Source organism: Belonocnema kinseyi, chromosome 1 (genome assembly GCF_010883055.1).
Source record: "Belonocnema kinseyi isolate 2016_QV_RU_SX_M_011 chromosome 1, B_treatae_v1, whole genome shotgun sequence".
NCBI lineage: Eukaryota > Metazoa > Arthropoda > Insecta > Hymenoptera > Cynipidae > Belonocnema > Belonocnema kinseyi.
Window position 1 is genome coordinate 54,053,518 of NC_046657.1, and position 16,994 is coordinate 54,070,511.

Below are 16,994 nucleotides of genomic sequence, written 5' to 3' on the forward strand. Positions count from 1 at the left end.
AATCCTGCTACCCCTAAACCTGCCAATGGTAGGCATGGAAATTTGTTGAAACGTTCATTGCGTTTTCATTTAGAAACTCCTCCGACAGACACGTGATTTCCGCAGCAGTGTCAATGAGTGCTTTCATCAAAATGCCGGCTATTAGTATGTTAGGCGTATAGCATTTAGATCTATTTTTTACGGTTATCTCTTCGGGCTCCTCTGTCAATTCCGCACGAACGTTAGTTCGCATGAGCGTTATGTATGTGATCGTTGGTGCCACGTCAACTCCTTTGCTGTTATCGTCATTTTTTATTGAGGTGTCTCCTGCTCGTTTCCCGGATCCGTCGTTGGCTCTTTATTGTCATAATCGTCTCGTTCTTGATACATTGACTTTCTACCTCCATATTTTGTATGCAATATGGCGTTTGGTTTGGCGTTTGGTGCCACGAATTTCCTTCATAGCGGCCCCTCTGCTCCCCGGACTTGTCTAAGGTCTCGCACCCGTGTTGTCACCTGTGCGATTGCCACCTGCTTGAATGGCCCCGTGCTCACGCTATCAGTAACTCGCTCTGTCACCCTTGATTGGACAGTTTCTAATCTTTCGAGTCGTACCTGCATCTGTGCCTCCCTTTCTTCGAAACTCTTTGTCATTTTGCTCGTAGCCGCTAGGGATCGGCTTATGCCATTTGCCATTGATGATAGCTTATGCTGGAAAGTCTTCTCTCGTTCGGCAACTTGCTCTTCACGGTGACGCCCCTCTACCTCTAGGATTCCCTTAGGCCATACCTCCGACTCCTCCAATCGTTGATAGATAATTACCCAAAACAGTTCCGAGTTGGAGTTGATCGCCTCTGAGGGTGTGCTTGATACATCCTCCATGTTGACTGCAGAGACGTTGCGTTTTATGTAGTTCAGGTCGTCCTGTTTGTCGTTGGCGCCGGCGGTCGAATTTGCTGATTGTTTTTCACAAAAGTAATGACGTCTTTTCGTCGCTTATTGTTTCCACGATCTCGTTACCGTATAGTGCCTGAAAAATTCAAAGTTCAGCGTCTCGTTTTGCAGCAATATTTGATGTTGCAAAGTTCGAAGAGCGACGTAGCGTCCGTGAAAGTAGAAGACCGATTCACTTTCTAACTCAATTTTTATATTTTCTCTATTTGTAACACTGTACTGTTCGCGAAAGAAAATTTCAGTTACAGTTACTACTGTGACATTTCCGTTGCACTCTTAATAACTGTGCATCAATTAATTTGTTTTTGTTCTCATCCATTTTATACAGTATTATGGAAGGGTCTTCCTTATCTCTCTACTGGGAAAACTTCACTAAAGTCGAAGGCTCAGAATATCTGTTTTAGAGAATTAAGCAGAGATTATGGGGAACTTTTATTTTCCAAAGAGGGATGGTTGGAAGGCAGACTAAGGAAGAAAAAAGTCTTTCAGATCTCCCTCAATGATGCCAACATTGGCACCCTACGCCACTGCTCTTGCGTCAGGTCTGCGTGCTGGTTGGCCGCACTTGACGCGTGATTCAAAATTACTTTAAAAAACATTTCTTTTAATTTAAGTAAAAAGTTATTTAAATATGTACAAGAGTACATGCAAATTGTGTAACTTTTTATTTCAGGTGAAACAAAATTATAACAGATATATTATTTGAATAACAGTTTATAAGCGTCGTTTTGCCACGTCTCACTCGAAAAAAACAATATTATGAGCTGAAATTTTTTTTTAGAACAGTTCAAATATTATTATTATTATTATTATATTCTGCAATGAACTTCTATATATTAAGCTAAAGTGTTATTTATGAAATATATGTGTTATAAACTTGTTTCTTCTCTGAAATCAAAAGTTACCCAATTTGTATACATTCTTGTGCATATTCTAATCATTGCTTATTTAAATTACAAAAATTCCTTTTTAATTTAATTTTGAATCGCGCGCCCACTGTGGCTAATCAGCGCAAGGGGGCACGTTTCTGATTTTCATGTCGATATTTTTTTTCTTTTTTCAACTATAATAGAATATGAAATTGATAATTTTAAATAGCAGATAAAACTGTTTGTAGATATTATTTTTCTTAATATGCAACAGAGTCAACCGCGTTTGCAGAAAGATTACTTAAATGGTGTCAGAAACGAATACATTAAACAAAATTTGTAATTAATGATCTTTTCTTAATAATTTTTATAAAATATTATTTTAATATTTACGTTTGAGTGTTTTAAGTTTCAATGAAAAATTTTGAAATCTTACCATTTCTTTCGAGATAATAATTTTCTTCATTATTTGCTGCTTCTGCGTTAGTATAAAATTATGTGCAGAGTGCTTCAAATTTGTATTAAAAATTTACATCCTAAGAGGCTACCTGTATTTGGACTAATAGCAAATTGTTAATGTTTTATGAAAAAATTCTTGCATAAAAATCTCTATTCTATATCTTACAGACGGAGGTAACGGGGCGTGATTAGGTGGAGCTGATGGAGGGCAACGTAGAGACAACAACCATGTTGCAATTTCTACAAGTCCATCTTCAAGTCCTAGCCATTAAAGTTCGGGCGATGCAGATTAGTACACTTTAATTGTTTTGAATTAAGTTTCGAATTTTAACTTACAAGCGTACATATTAGTATAGGAAATGTAATTACGCCTCTTTATTTCTCTGGTAAAAATATGGAAACGCGTGCAATAGCGTAAGTTCATTGCTGGAAATATTTGTGCGAGTCTTTTTGTGGCTCCATGAGGTTTGTCGGCTCTAACTCTATTCTCGTATACGTTTTTCCGCGTAGATTTAAAAGCCACTTGAAAATTATATTTGAAATCGTGCATCATCACTGGCATCGAATTTGATGTTAGAAGTTAAAAACTCAAATGGAGGACCCAATATTAGGGCGAAAATTGTTAAATTTGCACGCGTTCATCTGGAACTTTGTATAAGTGGAGTTTTCGAATCACGAATTCCAAATTTGCGGTATTTTTTCAATAAAATTCTCAAATGCAAATTTCTATACTATACATTACAGATGATTATCAGTGGCAGCTTCATCAATATTACCTGCAGCTGGGTATGCAAGACGCCAATCATGCTTCCAGTTCGAGCAATCGTCGTGAGTATATTATAATTGTTTGGAACCAGCAACAAATTTTCGGGGTTCAGAAAAATCACACATGATGGTTTTCTTAATATTAACTGACTTTAGGATTACATTTGGGCTATCTTTAGTTTGGACCAATAGCACATTTTCAAGGTTCATTCAACAAATTCTTTTATAAAAATCCATATATTGTATATTACAGGATTAATTAGTGAGCGGCCTGGAGGTCTAATACGAAACCATCTAGAAGATGCCAACCATTCAGCTTCAATAACACATCGCGATGTGTGAAAAGTATTTTTCACAAATTGATTTTCTTACGTATTAGTTTTTTTTTTTTATAACAGCTTTTTAAGGAGCATAATTTTTTTAAACCTCCGTGTATAATGTTTTTTATTGGCCGTGCAGGTTCCAGCGATTCATGTTACTATATTTTAATTTATTTAAACTGAAAAAAATGGTCGTGGTTTAAAACAAATCCAAAATTTATTTCTAAACTGCTGAACTCGCTAAACGATCTAACAGTCAAGTTAGCTCTTTAAATGACTATGTCAAACATAATTTTTTTTTCTAATTTTTAAATCAATTTATTTTGGAAAAATATCTACTTTCGTTCCTCCTCTGGAAATCGAACCACGAAAATTCCGATTAATAGTCGCTTGCTTTTAAATTAAGTTACTGCGGGGTGCCAAAAAAGAATCTTTTTTAATAAATACAAAAAGTCCCGAGCAAAAAGGCGAAAAGGCGTTTTAAAGGGATGACTAAGGGAGGTTGGTGGACTGATTACGTCAGCATGGTAAAGCCTGACAATTGTTTAATCTGAGATTGCTGTTACTTCGTCAATCCTAAAGGAGATTGTGTGATGTATGAATTCAAAAACAAAATAGTCATTCAAGTTATAAATATTTATTCGAATTCTACCAGGTGTTTAGGAATATTTTACATTTGTTTAAAATATTGCGACTTAATGAAAGCGGTTCGTACTTCAAAGTTTAAATTAACAATATGACTGTTATAAAAATGAAAATAACCATCAGGGTTAAGTCCTGGGTTTATATAGGAAAAAGCTTCTTTGACAGTCATGTAAATTTTGAAGAAAGTTGACAAAGAACGCACGCATCAAGAAAAGTTCACGAGGCAAACAAGGATATATGGTAGAAAATCGGGATTGATTATATTAATTTTGGCAATCACGATTAGTTTCATTACTTTTTTCTTCCTCTTTAATATATAATGTCGTCATTCTGGGTTTTATATGCAGATACATCTATTACGCTTTTGCAACTATTGAATTATACCATTACTTTTTAAATTAGTTGTAATTATTTTATAGTCTTAGATGGTATACAATTTAATAATTCTTCATTATGTCGACGTAATATTGTACGTCATGTTAATTGCATTACATAAATATTTCTATGTTTCCGATGCGTTGGATGAATCGGTATGCTTATAGTAATTCACCGTTAATTAGCTTGCGTTTACTACCTTATCGATCGTTGAGTACTTATCATCGGTCGTATGTAGTGAAATGGGTGTGCCTGATAACATAAGCGATTATCGACTGTGATTAAACTAATGCTTTCAGCAATGCAGCATTATGACCAGACTTGGAAATAAAAATTTGTGCGGTTGTAGCAACTTTAAGCGAAATGTTAAATTTATAAATTTATCTCTCTAATAGCTTAATTGGAAAAGCAATCGCCCGGCTCTCGTGAATTATGTGGTTCGATTAAAATCATATAGGTGAACGAAATTTTATGAAATTCACTGAAATTTCCACAATTGTCGAAATTGACGATAATTTATATTAAGATTTTTTGGGACTGTGAGCATCATTCAAGGAAATTTATGGAAACGTGCAGTAATTCATCAGTTACTTTTGTTAACAGTTATTTCAAGCGCACCCGTAATAGCTCTGACCATCATTTCTGAAATTTATAAAAATTTATGAATTTTGATGAAATTCATAAAACCTTGTGAATTCGGTGGAAATATATCAATTTTTTAAAGATTTTTCAAAATTTAGATTGCTATGGTAATTTACCCGTAATTTTTTATAACATAGATGACAGTTCTGCTAGCCTTCGGAATAGTGGTGTAAATTGTGTTGCATGCCTTTCTATGGCTCCTGGAGATTTTTCGGCTCTTTAGCTATTCTTGTAAGAATTTTTCGCGTTGCTTTAAAAGCCACTTACAAATAATTTTAAAAATAATATTGCATCTATCGAGTAATAATAATAACAGTTTCAAAAATTCGATGTGTCAGGAAATTGCCATTAAAGGGGTTCTGAGGTCCCCAATTTTAAATTTTTGAGATTCGTTAAAAAAAATTCTTAAATAAAAATTCCTATGTTGTATCTTACAGTTAAAGATTCTGATGAGGAATCCTATTTCCTCATGACGGGACAACATGCTTCATATACTAATCCTGGTAAGTTTATCATAATAGTTTCAAGCTAGAAAACAATTTTCGGTATTTAGAAGAAATTCAATTTTTTTTTTTAATTGCTAATAAATTTTTCTCACTAGACGACGTTGGCCCATGGAGACCTTTAGGACCAATTTCGCTTTTAACTTAAAGAATTCATATTCGTATAGGAAATTGAATTACGCATTTTTTTACTCTAGACAAAAATTTTGTACCTTTACCGTTTTTCAAAGTAAACCAGAAAAACCCGTAAAAAAAGTTCTGTGAATTTTAATAAAATATAACAGTTTACGAAATTTTTGGGCCATAATAAGAATCTATAACAATTTGTGGAAAAATTTGCTTCCTAAGCGGACACATTCTTATTGCCCCCGAAGCGCGCGGTTCGCTTCGGTCGCTTGTTTGAGGCGCCAAGGGCGCTCGAGTGTTAGTTCTCGCACTTCGCGCTCGGTAATATATTTATCTTGCGCTGCGAAATTGGTCTTTCTATTTCCTCCACATTTGTGCACAAATTTTTTAAAATAACTGCCAAAGCATCAAGAACAGTAATTTAGTGATTGTGAATACTCTTTTCATAAATCTTACTGACCTCTAACGAAAAAAATTCTCTTTACGTATCTCGTGCTTTGCACTCGAGTTTGTCCCTATTAATGTATAGAATATCCATAAATGTATATTATTAAAATTCGTAATATACAAAGTATTGAAACAGACAGTATATTTTTTATATATAATTTTGGAAAACCCTAATGGACAAAATAAGTAACGAGATAATTCTAAAAGAATGTGGTGCAGAAGAGACGCTAGTAGGCACATGGGAAAGAAATCGGTTAAGATGGTTCAGACATGTTGAGAGAATGCCAAATGAACGACTAACGAAACAAGTGTATCAAGGTAAAGTAAATGGCAGCGTGCCCAAAGGTAGACCGCGGAAAGAATGGTTAGAATTTGTGAATGAGACCCTACTTAGAAGAGACATAAGTAGTCACAGAAACACAAGAGCCTGCATGAAAAAATGCATGGACATAAAAGAAGCTAGAGAAGTATGCCAGGACAGGAAAGTATGGCGGCAAATAGTTAATAAAAAGAGTGTCAGTAGAGTGAATGACGCCTGAAACAAAGACCTTGGCTATTAATGGACCCAAGTGGGGAACCTTACATAACGACTTCGTGAGGTTCTTCGTTTGGGGTGATTGCTAGAGAGATTGATCAGCAACCTGGGTCGGATCAATCTGAAAAATCTCTATCCCTTCCACACACTACTCCTTTCCCCTGCCAAGTGAGTTTTGCCTACCCCGAAAAGGAAATGGCTTAATGGTGTAATAATAATAAAAAAAAACACGCATTTATGAATTAATTTATTACATAAATTTGTCAATTCGCACATCCTGTTGGGTATGTACTCGCCACTGCCGTATTTAAGCATCTCAGCGTTAAAATACTGCCTACACAGGAGCTGTCTCGTTTATTAGATTCTTAATTATATCCATAATAGAAGTGAAAGACATATTCAGTTGAATTTTCTATGGCATCGTATTCAACATCGCAGTTTTAGTGTCCTATTGCTTCATCTTAGAATAATTTCCTAAAATAGTCTCTTAATCAAACAAAATATTTTTATTTCGTGTGCCTAAACTAAAAAAGAAACAAAAATAAGCAGGTGCCTCACAAAATCTAGATAGATTTACCCTTTCGCAAAATTAGAAGAACCCAGTGGGCAAAAAAATTAAGGACGTCCTACAGACGTATTTGGGACATCCCTAAGACGTCTTTTACAACATGTCTTTTGGACGACATAGGGATGCTCTTAAAACGTCTAATGTCAGTAAAAAAGACGCCCGAGAATGTCCATGTCTTTAAGACGTCTTTAGGTCATCTTTAGGACGTTGAACGTCTTAGGGACGTTAATTAGCCAGACATAAGACGTACTAGGAACGTCCCAAAGACGTTCTTGGGACTTTCATAATTATTTGCCCACTGGGAAGCTCCCCAAGCTGCTTGACAAAAAAGGACTTGATATTTTACGTTGTTTGTTTCCTTTACGACGAAATGAGTCCTGATTTGTGGGAAAGCAAGTTTGATTGAGGTTGCTACAGGGTTTGGTTGACAATGAAAAAGTACCAGGGATGTGACTAAAAGCATGTTGTAGAGATGCTGTTTCTGAATACAATGCTCTTTTTTATCAATGATGATCATAATCGATCAACTGCATCTACAAGATGTTGAATTATTGTTCAAGGCGCCCTATTCCTGTTGAATACGTCCTATTGAACTTTACAAATGTCCCTGAGCTATAAAGGTCCCTTTCGCCTTGCCCCGAAATAGTCAACAAAAGTTCCTCAAATAAGAACTTTTAAATTCTACATCAAGGTCGATAAGTTGAAAGGGTTGTCACTAATATTTATCAGGATAATTCCTACGGCATACAAAAAATATTGAATCAGTTTTAGGGTACCTACGTGGGTCAAAAAGATCGAGAATGCTTACGGATGGTTGCGTTACTTATTAAATACATAATTAAACAGGTAAAACATGCCAAATCAATTCTTATATATAGGGAAGGAAACTAAATAGACCCTAGTCTTAAAAAATCATGTAGCTTACGGATTCAGATAAATATAATTGATTCTTCAAATTGAAAATAAATTAAATTATATTTTAATAAACCGTTCATCTTTTAAAAACTGAATGGCATGTGACTTGCAATAAGATTGCAAAGTCATTGTTAAATGATCGGGAACCATAAGGGGCTAACGCACCAAATTTTCAAATTTCTCTTTTTGTCTTTTTGTATTGTCCAATCTGTTTTACGTGTTGTGGTTTTTGAGAAAGTGAGAAAATTTAATTTGCCTATTTTTGGTAAAATAAGAAAGTTCCTCAAGGGGTTATCCCGAGACATACTCGGTGAACATGAGGGGCAGTGTCAGCTATCGGTTGTGAAGGTAAATATGCAAAATACGAACACGAGTATTTCTGATCCTTTTTATTTGCACATAAAAAATTAATAATAATATTCGAATTGCATTAAGGATATCATCACAAGGTTTTTTTCAAAGCAGTTAAAAAAAATAATTCCCTTCACTCATTTTTTGTGCGTAGAAAAATGAGTTTTGTTAGGCTAACAAAATATTACGTCAAAATAGCAAATGATATAGTTTTTTCGTTCTCCTGAAAAAATTTCCAGATGAGTTCCGGGCCTCCGAATAAGCCCCTTATGTTTCACAACTAATCATTTTGAGAATTCGACCTCTCAGTAAAGGAGACAATGTTAAACAACTTTAAAATTTTTTTATCTGAAATCGTATTTGTTGAAAAAAATGCAATGATTTAATTGTATACGTATTGTGCGCAAATGTTATTTATTAATTCTGCTGTTAAAAGAATACATGTACACTAATTATCCGAAAAATAATTCTCGTGTTTCTTTTATTTTAGATGTTAGGTACTATGAAACACAAAAGTTTTGTATTTATATTAGTTTCATATTTGAATCTAAAAAATGGCGAAAGGCAGAAAAACAATGCGTCGTGACGCGTCTGCTTGTTTTCTAGTACTATAATAAAAAAACGATATATTATTTTCTGCAGAAGGAGCGCCTGAACCACCAAATGCAATCATATTCAAAGATAGGGTCGCCCACTATTTGGGTCAAATAGCGAAAACCGGTACAATTCTACAGATAATCACTCCAAGAGGCCCGAAAACATTGTCGTCAAATCAGCTTAATTTGAATTTGAAAGGTGATAGTATCGTGCAAAATATAGAAAGATAAAAATATTTTTAAAAAAACAGAAAGCTCAGTTATTCGTTAAATGAGCACTAGTTAAAGCACTTTGGCCTTGTGGGTAGTCAATTATGATGTGAGAAAACCAAAAATTAAATTCTGATTTTTCAAGAATTTTGTACATCATGTTCAACACTTAGCAGATGATGAAAACACGAGTTTATGAATATAATATTTTACAAAAGAAATGTTTAGAATTTTCGCATGCTGGCACAAAAAATGATTATTTCATGAACCCGAAAAGTTTTTTTTTTAATGTTTAATGACTCAAATGAAATTCAGTGTCCTAAATATCACCTTTGTAAAATTTTTAATTGTGGGATTTAAAATCATAGCTCCTGCTAAAAGGTAAAGTTAAAGAACACAGTTCTTTAAATCTTGGGACTTTATTTTATCTTTCTCACATAATAATTTAATAGTCACGAGCAACAATTGCGCTCACTTTGTCTCACTCAGCAACATATTTATTCATATAGTCAACTGTTCAAAAAAATATATTTTTATCTACATTTCGGATGGCCATATTGTTCCGCCCAAGGTTGTCAAGGCTAATTTTTAAAAAGTCATCTAATGATTGTTTCCATACTATCTATTAGTATTTGTTCGATAATTGAAATTGCAAATATTGAATATTGAAGATCCATATACAGCAAGGCTTCAAAAAAAGTTAAAGAAATCACAATCCAAAATTAAATTACAGTCTAATTGAATATATAATAAACGTATATAACGAATGCTGTAATACAAATACAAAACAGAATATTCTTGTATAAAAAAGAACTTATTGACTCATGCTATTTTTCGACACTTGGCAAAACTTTACTATTGAATTGCAGCAATTTATACCAAAAATTATTTTAAAATATTCTAAAATTAAATTAACTTTTCAGCAATAATACATTTTATATGAAAATTCAAAAATTTGAACAATCTTCAAAGAAAAAAGTTATATTTGAAGAGTTGTGAGGCTTTTAAAAGATTTCAGTACCATCAGTAAGATCGAAAAAAAATCATAAATTATTATTGTCATTGTGGAAAGAAGCACGACTTTGAATTGTTATAATGGCTTTAAAATTTTTGTGAAAATTTTCAAGACATCAGGCTTAAAGAATAAAAGGTAGCAGACAATGCGGGCCTAACGTTGAATTAGAAAAAAATTCTTGGCTCAAAACAATTTAAACATTTTGGACATAATCTGACGAATTAAATGGTTCAAAACATTCTCCGAGCCTAATAATATTTTCCAAATAAACTTTCCAGATTTCAATTTAACACTGACCTCAAAATCATTTTCTTTTTTCAATTCAAAATTCGATTTTGCAAAACGTTTTCATTCTCTTCTGTAAAATCTTACAAATGTAAGTTAGGCCGTTATGTCACGATACCTTTTAATTGTCAGAAATATTTTTTCTGAACCGACAGAATTTATTTAAAATTTTCTCAAATTGATCATTAGCAAACTAAAAATAACATATATTAAATAACTCTTTAATTTATTCGCTTAATGAAATTGAAGCTTCTTGAATTGCAAATGAATTAATCCAAATACGCTTCAATTAAAATAATTTTTAATAGGAAAGATCTAAAATTAAACGACTTTAAATGTCCTTCAAAATTGGACAATTTAAACATGTACAATTTAGATTTATAATTGTTTAACTTTTTGGACGGCGTAAGCATTTTTATTTGAAATTAGTTAGTTAGCAAATATCTAATTACAATCTTTTATAAAAATAGTTAATCGTGTAGTTTTAATTTAGTTGTTTAAATCGTATAAATATTGTTCTTTGCCAATGTGAATTTAAAACAATAAAAAGGCTACAATTTTTCTAAATTCGACTCATTAATATTGAAATTACAAAGCTAAAAAGTAAAATTGACAATGTAGAGTTTGACGAAAATTATTAGAAATTCTCATATTTAATAAACAATAATAAAGGAAATCGATCACATTTTACTTCAATTTGCATTCCTTAATTCTGAGCAATTAATTTAGCATTGTTATTCCTAATTAGATACCTAAGAAATTTATACTTCTGCAATCACTATTATTTAAATTTGTATCTTTTATGAATGTAAATAATTGTTCAACTATTACTGATTTTTATTTTAAAATAAACAATTAATATCGAGAATTCCTAATAAATATATTTTTTTAATCAGTTTTTAAATTTAAAAATACTTTACCATAAGATAACCTGAGTGGATTTTACGTTGGCTATGATAGTACAATAGTCGTTTGAACTAAGAAAAAGTTTTTGTGATATAGAAAAACAAATATCAAAATTCCATTTCTTGTTTAATTACACAGGCCAACAATTCTCAGAACCAGAGACCAGACCTACTCTACCCGAAGGTTTTTGCTGCGCTGAATCCGAATCTGACCTCAGAAAAATTCCATCACGAGATATGGCGGATTCAAATATGAAAAATTTCACCCCCAAGCCCGGTAACTTTCGAGCCCATAACCTGAGACTCCATAACCCGGTTTCCTCTACCCCCAAACCCGGTTACGTGCGTATAATTGAGCTTAAACCCCTACAATCCAATTTCCTTAACCCCCGATCCTTGTTACCTACTCCGCCCTAACACTTCAAAATGGCGGATCCAAAATGGCAGCCATATTGAATTTTCAAAATCTGACTTCATATTCTTAATGAGCAACCTCAAAAACCTATATATAGATTTTTTCGATCGAATAAGATCACTTATAAATTGGGCCTATAGCCTCACATATGCTATATAGGGTGTTTTAACGTTGTTACAAAACTGCGAAAATACTTAACTTCAATCAATGATATATCAATGAAAAAAAAAGCTATCTTGAATCTGAAAAATGGATTTCAGAGGGCAAGGGTGCTCCTTTGTGATGCTTTCGCCCGTTTTTGAAAAAAAAATTTATTCAAGATGCTATGTAACCTCAAATATAGCAAAAAACGGTGTTTTTTGCACTTTTAGGTTACAATATCTCGAAAACTGAGGGTGATGGAATTTTTCTGAGGTCGGATTCGGATTCAGCGCAGCAAAAACCTTCGGGTATACTAGGTCTGGTCTCTGGTTCCGGACCTTTGTCAAATTTTGTCGGCCTGTGTTATTGTTAAGACTCTTAATTCAGTAGAAGTTAGTAGTTCTGAATTAACAAACTTTTCATAGCTGATATAACCAGTAACTATATTTTTTATAGGAGAATATAAAATACCGCCAGTATCATATAAGCATTTTGATAAACTGATCCGTAACTTAATACAAGTTGGAGTAGCAGTAAAGGATCATGAAGATGCAGACCTATGTATGGCGAAATATCCTGGTGACTTTAAAATTAAAATATGATAAAAAAAGACTGAAGAATTCTACATATAAAGACTACTTTTTTTAAGTATGAAGTGGTGTATCCACTTGTGTCAAATATAACTATTTTGTGCGTTCACGGAGAAAAATGGATGTTTAAACGTAACATCCAGCTTTTCAGGGTTAACATATTTTATGTTAACTATAGGAAGACAATTCGGATGTCTGAAGTTAGCACCTGTAGATATTAAAAAGTGAGATCTTACTATGGAACATTCAAAATGTTTAACTGAAATTTCCGAGATATTACATTTATGGTTATGTCAAATAAGGGCTGTAAATATTTGAGGAGTTTACTTACTTCTAGTAATTCAAGGAATTAATTGATAACTTATTTGTGTATTTAAAATTAAACTTGAATGTTTTTGCATGCGCGAAAAACCTATAAATGGTGTAAAATGTCGATCAGATGATACATGTGGTCAAGTTGAGGTTATGTCTAATATTTTCAATGCAAAATAATAACTAAAAACGCGATAAGTAAGCAAAAAAAGAATTATGTGTAATGTGCAGTTAACATTCTATCTATTTTAGGTTATTAGAACTCAAATTTGATTTTAAATTTATAAGCATTTTGTTAAATGTGTTCATGCCAATATAATAATATATATCCTGGAATTTAACATCATACTTCTCTTGTGTATACAGACAGAAGTCGTTATCCAATTTTAATTAAGGATAGCGATTTTAACATCTAAATGTGTTTCGCTGCTCCCTCGAAATGCCAAAGGTAGTGTAAAATCTAAAATACAATCTGAATAATAAAAAGAATAAATTATAAATTTAATAATAATTTGATAATAATTAAAATAATTTAATAATAAGATCAATAAATTAAAAAAAGAATATTATAGCTATGTGCCCAAAGTTTCCGATTTATTTTAATGGCGATTACTTTGGGGCTCTACAAATATTTTTCATTTCAAGTAATTGACTATAAAATTTTTTATGCAGAAAACCACGTACTAATATTAAACTGATTGAGTCGAAACAGCTCAACTGTATCACTCGATTTTCTAGGAAAACCCAAATTATCATGATAATGATATATTCGTAGTAGTATTCGAACCAACAAAAAATTAAATTGACGAATTTTTTTATATTCTTTTTTTTTTATTATTATTTTCTTGCATAAACATTTGGACACTATTTTCTTGCAAAAATCATAAGGCATATTCGGTTAATGACAATCCAGTGATATTGTTATGGGTTGTAGATAAATACCTTCCCTATTAAATGAAAGAGACAAAAAACCAGAAATATTTTAAAAAAATGTATTTTTCATAACAATATTATAAACATTGAAAATTATTATGTGTTCTCCATGCGCGACCGTGCGAACTTAGGAAGATAGAAAACTTTCAAATACATATTTTAATGTATTTTATATACACAGACGTTTTGTGTGCCACAGTGACCGGCCAATTGATTCGCGGGGTCTTAGTTCTCGAAATTTCAAAAGACGAATTTTCGTTTGAGAAACACTTTTTTAAATTTCTCGAATAAATCATTAAGGTCAAGGAACAGAAGTATTTTTAAGCATTAATTTTTACACCGCCTTCCACAATAGTACATCAAACTTTCACTCCCGGCAACTCGATAGGAAACTTTGAATTGCCGACTGATTTTCGAGATAGTCCATTCATTTCCAATGTTCTTTTATAATTTAAGCGTTACTTTAAAATACTGTGAATTTGTTAAAAGAAAAAATGTAACTTTTGTATTTTTCATTCTTTTTTATGCTGTACAAATTCCATTTTTCGACTTTTCAAGAAAACTTAACAAGTTGTTTATCTTTTTAAATACTATGAATATCCGTATATACGTACATACATGCATACAAACATGCATGCATAGATGCATTCATACATACATACATAAATATAGACAGACATACAGACCGATAGACTTAGTCGTAAAAACCTGTTTTTCGGATTTAGAAGGTCTCAAAACTTGGTCATTTAACAAAGACTGGGGGGGGGGGGGGGGGGGGGGCAAATTTTACACAAATCTAATACCTTCCCTGATGAGAATGTAAAAACGAATTAATTTGCCATGAATAATTTGTTTAAGTTCTGTTTTTTGTTTTAATCTTAGAAAAATAGCATTAAAACGATTAAAACATGAATTTTTTTGAAACTCCACACACCAGACGAAAAAGAAATAAAAAGACAAAAGTTGTGATGAGAAGGTGCCCACGCAACGGGCAGATTTTTTCCCCTTCAATAATCTTTTTCAAGATTAAACCGAAACTACGCATCCTATCAAAAACTGGTTCATAACAAATTTTTAGTGAAAATATTAATTTTCGATTTTTCAAGAAAATTCAAAAAATTATTATGATCTTGTCGATCTTTTAAAATGCAACATTTTTCTTTTCTTGACTTTTCTTTATATCGTGCGTTATTTGGCTTAAAATGTTCATTTTGGTGTGTGTTTTCGGAATTTTGGGGGTGCTATACCCCTGGTAATTTTTTGTTCTGTAAAAAAAGTCATAAGGATAAATTCTTTGACTTTTTGAATATTATAAATACCTTCTCTGATGAGAATGTAAAAAACGAAATATAACAAAATCCTACGAATTACTTTTGTTATGGTCGAATATTTGAAGACTATAATTTATTTCACAATTTGGGTTTGCATTAAAATTTTGTGATGGGAGCTTTTGCTCCCATCACCCAATGGGATCTCCCAATGGGAGCTTTTGGTTACAACTTAGGCTATGAAAAAAAATAAAGATAATAACCTTTTTTTCACGTACTAATAAATTCGGGTATTCCATTTTTATCCTTTTCAATTTAGTTACTTTTGATTTAGAAAAAGAAGAATTTTTTAATATTGAACAAGTTTGAACTGTTTATATCAAATGACTAATCATAAATTAAAAAATTGCAGAGAGCTGAATTGAAACTTTAACGTTACAATTTTAATTGTCATTTTTAAACAATTTTTTATGTATGAGTAATTTGTTAAATTCTTCTTGTATTCTGCAGAATTAATATAGCAATTTCTATGTAAAATTTTAAAGCTGTTCCAGATATTTGAAAGAATTTAAGATGATACAGACATTTTCTTAAGATTCCTGTCAAAATTTTAAATGATTTTTTATTTAAATAATTAAAAGACAATATTCAAAGTAGAATTGAAAGTTTGATGTATGAATAAAAATCGAACTATTAATAATTTTATGGAACCTAAAATAAAAATAAGTTTACTTCTAATTCAAGAGGCTTTTAGTTAAAAAAATGTCAGCTTTCAATTTTTAATGTTTGCATGTTGTTTGCATTTAATGTTTTAATGTTAACAATTATAAAGTTTTGAATTGTAATAACTATTTAATGAAGACACAAAATAAATAATAATAGAACGTACCATTTTAAATCTCAGAATACTCATCAAAGTATTTTATTACACCAACTTTTAGCTGCCTGGTTTCCTTGACGATTTTCGAATGATTAATTACTATTACGCGTATAATTACTATAAATCTATTTCCGGCCAAATTTGGACACAGTTTCAACTTTTTTATTATTTTATGATTTTCTCCTATCAATTCCTCTTTGAAATTCAAATCATGTTTAAGCTCACGTTTCCAAGCTAATCAGAGTTTTTTCAGCTAATTCATCGTTACTTTTGAACTTTTTGATTTTGAAGACTAATAATATCTATATTTTCATAAAATATGTCTACGTGTATAAAGTACAGGGGGGGGGGTATGTCCAAATTTCATGGCTGTCTTCTGGCGTGGGGGGGGGGGGGGCAAAAGTGGTGAAAAATTGTCCACGTAGTATATGTATGGCCCGTTACTACTATTTAATTACCTGAGTCGAAATTTAGACTCTGCTCTGAACTTGCAGCTCCTCATTAGAACCTACTTTCATGTTGTTCAAACCATTGGGCCCTGTTTTAAACTTTTATCTCCTAGAAAAGAATTACAGCCTATTTTGATTCTTTTTGAATCTGTGGATTCTATTTTGAATCTTTTGATGCTACAGTCTACATATTTGGAAACCTACCTTGACTTTGTAATACCGATCTTAAGCTACTTTGAAACTTTAGAGCGTGCATTCTAAAAACTCAAGACCCTACTTTGACGCTGTTCTACCTCCTCTTCAATACTGACCCTACTTTGTATTTTTTAGCCTATAACAGTCGAACTCAAGACTAAAATTTGACGATAATTTCATGAACTACATGAAAATAAATAAAAAATTATTTCTTACTTAGTTTAAAATAACTTATTGTTCATCACACAGTCTGTCAAGTTAAAGCGTGGGTGGCTTTACTCGCAGTCGGTAAGGTGTATCGACATGATTTTGGTGTCGAAATATTAAGAAGAGCTCCCTCTTTCATG